Source organism: Dasypus novemcinctus, chromosome 25 (assembly GCF_030445035.2).
Source record: "Dasypus novemcinctus isolate mDasNov1 chromosome 25, mDasNov1.1.hap2, whole genome shotgun sequence".
NCBI lineage: Eukaryota > Metazoa > Chordata > Mammalia > Cingulata > Dasypodidae > Dasypus > Dasypus novemcinctus.
The window spans coordinates 458,317-466,872 of record NC_080697.1 but is presented as its reverse complement, the minus strand read 5'-3'; the positions used below and the strand labels follow the sequence as shown (position 1 = coordinate 466,872).

General features: G+C 33.7%; 1 pseudogene; it reads right to left on the bottom strand.

Annotated features, from left to right (window-relative positions):
- Positions 1 to 1,027: 1,027 nt before the first annotated feature.
- On the bottom strand, positions 1,028 to 7,629 carry LOC101446295 (zinc finger and BTB domain-containing protein 44 pseudogene; annotated as a pseudogene).
- Positions 7,630 to 8,556: the final 927 nt, after the last annotated feature.

The window sequence follows — 8,556 nt, the reverse complement described above, 5'->3', positions numbered from 1 at the left end:
TCTTTTTTTACCTTTAGAATTAATATAGTACCAACTTTGCTTTTGCTACAAAAACATTAAAATATTTTTAACAGTAGTCCATAAAATAGTTATATTTTTCCCATGTACCACCACATTCTTAACACCTTGAAGTGTATTTATATTATTAAGTGCAATCCTCATCTACTTCCAAAATCATTGCTATACATTCCCAACATTTTCCTCCATCTATTCTCCAGCTAACACTAATCTTCTTAGACCACTCATTTCAGCTACAATCACATCCATAAACCAAAAGTGTCTGTTACATTCATTATAATGTTACTATCATTTCCAACCAATACATATTTACATTTGACCTTATAAACATACTACATACATCCAGTATCTTCACTCCCTTCTTATCCCATTCCATCTCTGACCAACCTTCAATTCGTAGTCCAACTCCATAAGTCTATACATTGTAATATTCCTCCTTCTGAGCATGCCCTGTTCCTTTCAATATATCTTCAAGGTTACTCCATGTTTTCATGTGCTTTCCCAGTTGATTTTTTCTTAGAGCTGAATGATATTCCATCATATGAATACACCACATCTTGTTTATCCATTCATCAGTTGGAGGACACTTAGGTTGTTTCCCTCTTTTAGCAGTTGTGGATAATGCCATATGAATATCAAAGTGCAAATATCTGTTCAAGTCATTGCTTTCAGTTCTTCTGAATGTATTCCTAGTAGTGGGACTGCTGGATAATATGACATTTCTATTTGTTTCCTGATGAGCTACCAGATCACCTTCCACATAGGTTGAACCATTTTATACTCCCATCAACAGTGAAGGAATGTTCCTATTTCTCCACATCTTCTGTGACACTTGTAGTTTTTACTGTAATTTTTCTGTTCTTTTTTTAAAAACTGGTGTTTTTTGTTCTTTTGCATTGAAAATAATACACAATTCATACCTTATGCTTTTGGCTCATCAGTTATAGTTCAACTGTATTTTCTTTCCCACTGTGTAAATGGAAAAAATATTGTAATGCTATCAGCACTTTTAAAAAAATCCAGTTATCATGTTTAACCCGTCCTTACATTTCATAGTATCTAGCAGGAACTTAAAAACATTTGCTGAATGTATCATGAAAAACACAGAAGACATTACACCTATAGAGTAAGACTGTGGACTAATGAGAAGGTCCTCTTGACCTTGCTCACTTCCTGGTATTGTCTGCTGATCTCTCAGTGAGAAATGAGATGCTCTGACAGGCTGTGGCACTTCCTCATGAACCTCCTCATCACTTAATCTTTTGACTTTGACACAAATATCTTCTTCAGTACCCAGAGGCAAACTAGTTATTGTGCTCTCACAAGCCACATAATCAGTTGATCTTCTACATGGTTCAGGTGGGCCAGGAAATTCTAAAGTCTGGGTGTTTTCTGATTTTTAACCTTTTCAGCCTGCACCATTTGATCAACTCCAAAAGGAAAAGTCCAGGGAAAAGCTAAAGAAGAATCAGCTAGTTGATTTATACCTTCTGAGTAGGAAGCTGAAGAATTCAATATCTGGGGAAAAATTGTTTGTTACACTTTCCAAGACTTTAAGGAGACAAAACTATGTAGCTTTTACACTTTCTCTGGGACTCTTGGTGAACAGGAATGATTCTTTCTCCCATACTGTACTCTGAAGACAAAGGAAAAATGTTTCCATCTCAAGAAGTAAAATTGCCATTGGAATTTTTTTCTTGTCCAGTATCTAGATCCTTTTCTGGTTGGCTGTTGGATGTATTCCATAAAATACTTGATTTCATGAACTCTGAGCAGGGGTTGGCAAATTTAAGTATTTACATGTAGCTGGCAAGAGCTAGAACACTAATAATATTTTCTGTGTTAATTGATAGAGTGGCTGTGTAAGCATATTCTAAAAGGGATAGAAAGTCAGTCACTGTAACATGATGTAAAGCCAACACATTCTTGTTCTCATCCTCAGCCAGCCCCACAAGCTTGGTGCAAAAGAAATCATTGCAAGCCACTAAAATCACTTTATGTGCCCAGAAGATTTTGTCCAGGACACATATAGTGATATTACCAAAATGTCCATCATTTTGCAGCATATTTAGGTTTCCAAGCATTTCCTGGCTGTGGGAAGAGGAGCTATGAATAGATGTTTTCACTCCTATCTTCTTCCTCTTCTACAGATGCTCCTCAAAATGCAATGAGTCAGAAGTGTCCTGTGGCAGTGGTTCAGGGCCCTTAGGCCTACTGCTGCTGCTCTTCCTTTTGCTGGGTTGAGCATAATCCAAGGGAGGGCGGGGCCCATAGCTCCCTTCTGGTCCCCCCAGGAGCAGAGGCCCTATCTCATGCCACTGCACAGAGGCTTCTGCAGGGCCTTGGCTGGGGCATGGTGGCACATCCACGTGGGGATTGTGCACAATGGGTGGTGGTGGTGCAGTCCAGCTGGCCATTGGGCTTGAGGGGGAGGAGTGAGTTACCAGCCCAAGCTGGAGGTGGATTTGCCCAGTCACAGGCAGCATGCAGTTAGAGTAGCACGTGGTCCTGGCAGAGGCCAGTGGCAAAGAGGAAGGAAAAAGAGGGGAAAGTAAGGGAGGTTGGTGAGAGGGAGCTGCTGCTGCATGTTTGGGCCCCACACCACTACTCTTCTGTTCTTTTAATAATGGCCATAATAATTGTTGGAAAATGAATTTTATGTGCATTTCCCTAGTAGCTAGTGATGTTGAGCAAATTTTCATGTATTTTTGGTGATTTGTATTTCCACTTTGGAGAGTTTTTTGTTCAATTATTTTATCCATTTTTAAAATGAGTTTGCTTGTCATTTTGTTGATAAATTGCGTGATCCCTTTATTTAGCATGGAGATAAATCCCTCATTAGGATAGCATTTCACAAGATTTTTTGTCATTGAGCAGGCTGCCTTTTTACTTTCTTGACAAAGTCTTTTGAAGAACAGAAGTATTTAATTTTGAAGCAGTCCCATTTGTCCAGTTTTTCTCTTGTTGCTTGTGCTTTGGGTGTAATTCCAAGAAACCATCACTAGCCACAAAATTTGAAGGTGTTTCCCTACATTTTCTTCTAGGAGTTTTATTTTTTAGTTTTATTTTTAGTTTTTTTTTTTATAGTTAGGTCCTTGATCCATTTTGTATTGTTTGTATAAGATGTGAAATAAGGGTCCTCTTTTTTTTAGATATGGATATTCAGTTTCCCAGTACCATTTAATAAATAGGCAATTATGACCTATTTGAGTGTGTTCAACATTCTTGTCAAAAATCACTTGACCATAGATTTGTGTATTTATTTATGAACTCTTGATTTATTCCATTGGTCAATCTGTCTTTGTGCAAGTACCATGGCATTTCTACCACTGAAAGTTAGATAATATGCTTTAAAGTTTGGAAGTGGGAGTCCCTAACTTCATTCTTTTTTTAATTTTTAAGATATTTTGGCTATTTGGGGGCTTTACATTTGTACATAAATTTGATAATTGGCTTCTCCAATTCTACAAAGAAGAATATTGGAAAATTCATTAGGATTGCATTAAATCTGTAGATCAGTTCAAATCAAATTGACATCTTAATGATATTTAGTCTTCCAAACCATGAACACAGAATATCCTTTTATTTAGATCATCCTTAGTTTCTCTTAGCAATGTTTTATCATTTTCTAAATACAGGTCATTTATGTCCTTGGTTAAATTTATTCCTAAATATTTGATTCTTTAATCAATATTGTAAATCAATTTTTTTCTGACTGCCTCCTCAGATTACTCATTAATAGTACATTGAAAACTATTGATTTTTGCATATAGATCTTGTATCCTGCCCCTTTGCTGATATTGTATATAAGTTCTAATAGTTTTGTTGTGGATTCTTTGGACTTTCTAATGATAGGATCATATCAGCAGCAAATAAAATTTTACTTCTTGTTTCATATTTGGATTCTATTTACTTCTTTTTCTTGCCTAATTGCTCTAGCAAGGACTTTTAGCACCATATTGAATAACAGTGGGGAAAATGGGCATTCTTGTGGAAAAGCTTTCAGTATTTCACTATTGAATACCATGTTACCTGTAGGTTTTTCATATATGCACTTTACCATGTTGAAAAATTTCCTTCTATTTCTACCTTTTGAAGTGTTTTTAGCAAGGAAAGGTGCTGTATTTTGTCAAATGCATTTTTCTGCACCAAATAAGAAGATAATGCATTAATTCTTTTTAAATTTATTGTTGTGGTTTACTACACTGATTGATTTTCTTATGTTGAAGCACCTTGCATACCCATTATAAAGCCCTCTTGATAGTGATGTAACATATCTTACAGGTGTTTTTTGGATTTCGTGAAATTTTTTTTTTTTAGGATTTTTGCATCTATTTTCATTAAAAAACACGGCTCTAATTTTCTTTTTTCATAATATCTTTACATAGTCTTGGTATTAGGACAATGTTAGCTTCATTGAGTGAGTTGGGGAGCATTACTTCTTGTTTAGTTTTTTGGAAGCATTTGAGCAATATTTGTATTAGATCATCTTTAAATGATTGGTAGAATTCATCTATGAAGCCATCTTTTCTCAGACTTTTCATTTTGGGGATTTTTTTTTAACAAATCAGTTTTATTCATTCATATTTATAAAGTATCAGTCTATCCAAAGTGTACATCAATGGTATTGTGTTGTGCATACATCACACCAATCACTCCCAGAGATTTTCATTATTTTGATAATAATAATAATACTAAAAAAAAAAACCCAACCAAGCAAACATAACTAATTACCTTTCAGTCTGTCTGTGTTTCCCCTGACATACATAGCTGCAATTGTTTCCTTCTCTCCAGTTATTTATATTTTGTAAAAACAATCATAAATGCAATGTCGCCCATATTCATATTTTACATGAGGTTTCATTATGTTATACAGTCACATTTACATTTTTTAGCTTTCCTTCTAGTAATATAAATGTCCTTAGGCCTTCTCTTTCAACCACTGTCATTTTGGGAATAATTTTGAAGACTGCTTCAATTTCATTTTTTTATTTGGTTTGTTGAGGTCTTCTATTTTTTTTAGATTCAGTGTGGCTTGTTCAGGTTTTGAAGAAATTTGTCCATTTCATCAACATTGTCTAGTTGATTGACATACAGTTTTTGATAGTGATAGTATCTTCTTATAATCTCTTTTTTTTCTGCTGGGTCAGGGATAATGTAACCCTATGTCAGCACTATCTTTGATAGTGATAGTATCTTCTTATAATCTGCTTTATTTCTGCTGGGTCAGGGATAATGTCACCCTTCTCATTTCTGATTTTATTTATTTTTTATTTGTTAATCTAGCTAAGGGTTTATTGATTTTGTTGTTCTTTTCCAAGAAACAACTTTTGGTTCTGTTCATTTTCTCTATTGTTTTTAATTCTCCATTTCATTTATTTCTGCTCTAATTTTTGTTATTTCTTTCCTTCTGTTTGTTTTGGGATTGATTTCCTATTCTTTTTCTCATTCCTCCAGGTGTCCAGTTAGGTCTTTTATTTTAGCTCTTTCTTCTTTTTTTAAGTGAGCATTGAGAGCTATAAATTTCTCTCCTACCATTCCCTTTTCTGGAACCCCTAAGTTTTGGCATGTTGTGTTTTCATTTTCATTTGTCTTGAAGTATTTACTGATTTCTTTTGCAATTTCTTCTTTAAACTATTGATTATTTAAGAGTATATTGTTTACTGTCCATATATCTGTAAATTTTCCTGTTTAACATCTCTTATTCATTTCCAACATTTTTCCACTATGATCAGAGAAAGTGCTTTGCATAACTTCAATGTTTTAAAATTTATGGAGATATGACTTATGTCCCAATATATCATCTATTTTGGAGAAAGATCCATAAGCACTTTAGTAGAGTATATATCCTGCTGTTTTGTAGTATAATGTTCTATAAATATCTATTAGACCTAGTTCATTTATCATATTAGGCTAGCTTTTGGTTCCCTTAATTATCTTCTGTTCAGATGTTCTACCTAATGCTGACTGGCAGTGTTGAAGTCTAAGAATTATTATAGAGACATTTGTTTCCCCCTTCAGTTTTGTTAGTGTATTTCTCATATATTTTGGACATCTATCGTAGGTGGATTAATATTTATTATTGTTATTTTTCTTGGTGAATTATTCCTTTTATTAATATATTATACCCTATTTCATCTCTTATAATAGTTTTCCAATTAAAATCTATTTTATCTGACATTAGTATCACTATACCCTCTCTTTTTTATTGCTATTAGCATGGAATATCTTATTTCAACCTTTCACATTCAGCCTGATTATACCCTGGCATCTAAGGATGGCTTATTTTAAAAATCAATTCTATCAGTCTATGTCTTTTTTTTTTGGCTAGGTTATAGAATATGCACAACTTTAGTCACATGTTAATGCCAAATCACAAAATGGTTGCAGCAATATACAATCTCAGGTAGTTTCAGTTATTCCATATTCCCACAAACTCTTGGTTTTGAAAAACTTATAATTTACAAATTTGTCAGATATGAGATAATCATACTGTTTTGCATTTTTATATTACTGAATTGCAACATTTATATTACTGAAATGAAACATTTAAAAAATCACAATCATGTGATTGTGGTTATTTTCATTTCATTTTGTTTTGTGGATGGTAAAATGTTTATTCAGATCTTTCCCATTTTTATTCTAGGTTTTTTCCTTAATAATTGTAATAGTTCTTTTTATCTTATGTTTTTAAAATGGCAAGTTCCACATGCTGTAAAATCAAGCATATTATGTGAATGGAATCTTACAGTATGTGATATTTTGGAATAGCATTTTTTGTCTCAGCATAATTCCATGGAGATTCTTCCAAGTTATTGTATGTATCAATAGTTTTTATCCAGTTTATTATTGAGTTGTATTCTATGGAATGGAAGTATGCAACACAAGTATAGTTTGTTTAACCATTATCCTTTTAAAGAACATCTGGGTTGTTTATAGTTTTTGGCTAATACAAATAAGGCTACAACTAACATGAGTACAGGTTTCTATGTGAACATAGAATGTTTTAATTTTTCTGAGATAAATTCCGCAAGAGTGTGATTGCTGGGACATATGATAGCTGCAAGTTTAGGTTTTTTAAAAAGAAATTGCCAAACTATTTTCCAGAGCAGCCATCCTATTTGACATTCCCACCACCAGTGTATGAGTGATCTTATGGAGGTGTTTTGTTTTTTTTACCATTTTTAAAAAAGTTTATAGAAGTATATCATTCATACATAAACATAAATAAACATATAGTAATAGCTGTGAACTTACAGAATAAACATATATAACATCATACAAGACTCCCATACCTCACCCTACCAATCTATGTATTTTAATTGTGGATTTCAATCTATTAAAATTTAGTGTTACTTCTATAAAAGCATTACTTATTTTGTACATTTTATCCTTTTGCTTTCTGTTGTAGTATCTTACTATTATCTGTCTTTTAACCCTTTTAGTTTCTCTTACTTATGTTCTTCATTTTTACACTCTTTTCCACGGCTTTCTTCCTTGTCTTTTCCTTTCAGGTTGTAACACAGTCTTTGATATCTCTTATAGATTTGATCTCTTGGTAACATACTCTCAGTTTTTGATTGTTTGTAAAAGCTTTAAACTCACCTTCATTTCTGAAGGATAGTTTTCCAAGTAATGAATTTTTGGTTGGCAGTTTTTTTTTCTTTTTGTACTTTAAACATTTTGTATCTTCTTATCTCCATAGTCTCTGAAGACAGAAAAGCACTTACCTTTATTAGGCTCCTTTGTAAGTTATACTTTTCTTTCTCTTGCTGCTCTCAAAATCCTCTTTTTATGTTTGGCCTATGACAATCTGAATAGTAGGTGTCTTACAGCAGGTTTATTAGGATTTATGCACTTTGGGGAGCATTGTCCATCCTGAATATTGATATTGTTCCTTCAGTTTCTGATTGGGGACCCTATTCCTGAGCCCAACAATTATGCAAGATTTGTAATTATCCAATTTATTTCAGCCCCCTTGTTCATTCAGTTTCTAGTGTTGGCCAGTTATTTGAACTGTCTGATTCCCCAGGACACAAGCAACATTGTGAGGGTTACTACTGCCTAAAATTCAGCATGATCTTCATCCTTTTTCTAGTAAAATTTGCTTTCACCTAAGATTACAATTACTTTTGGTAATGGTTGGATATCTGTCCAATTTGTTGTGATGGTTCCAAATATAGATTTGAAAAGATTTTCTACATTTCTGGTGTCCTCTCTGTAGGTAGGGACTCAATCTTTCCAATTATATAGGTCTGTTATTGAAAATGGAATATAGGTACTCAGATAGCACCTTGGTTGTCCTTATTCATTCAATCCTGCACGTAATTGTAAAAGAGAGAATTGACACTGACTTTGCTCTTCCAAGGTAGAGGCACCCTGACAAAAAGTCTCATTCCTCTGGATGTAGGCTAGGGAGGTAATTTCTGGGGGATCTAATGGTAATTCGGGCTCATTTCTATCCCTCTTATATGGCAGTGGAGGTGATATTGGATCTGTGACAATCTCAAGTACCAATGTATTAGAAACGATGGTATC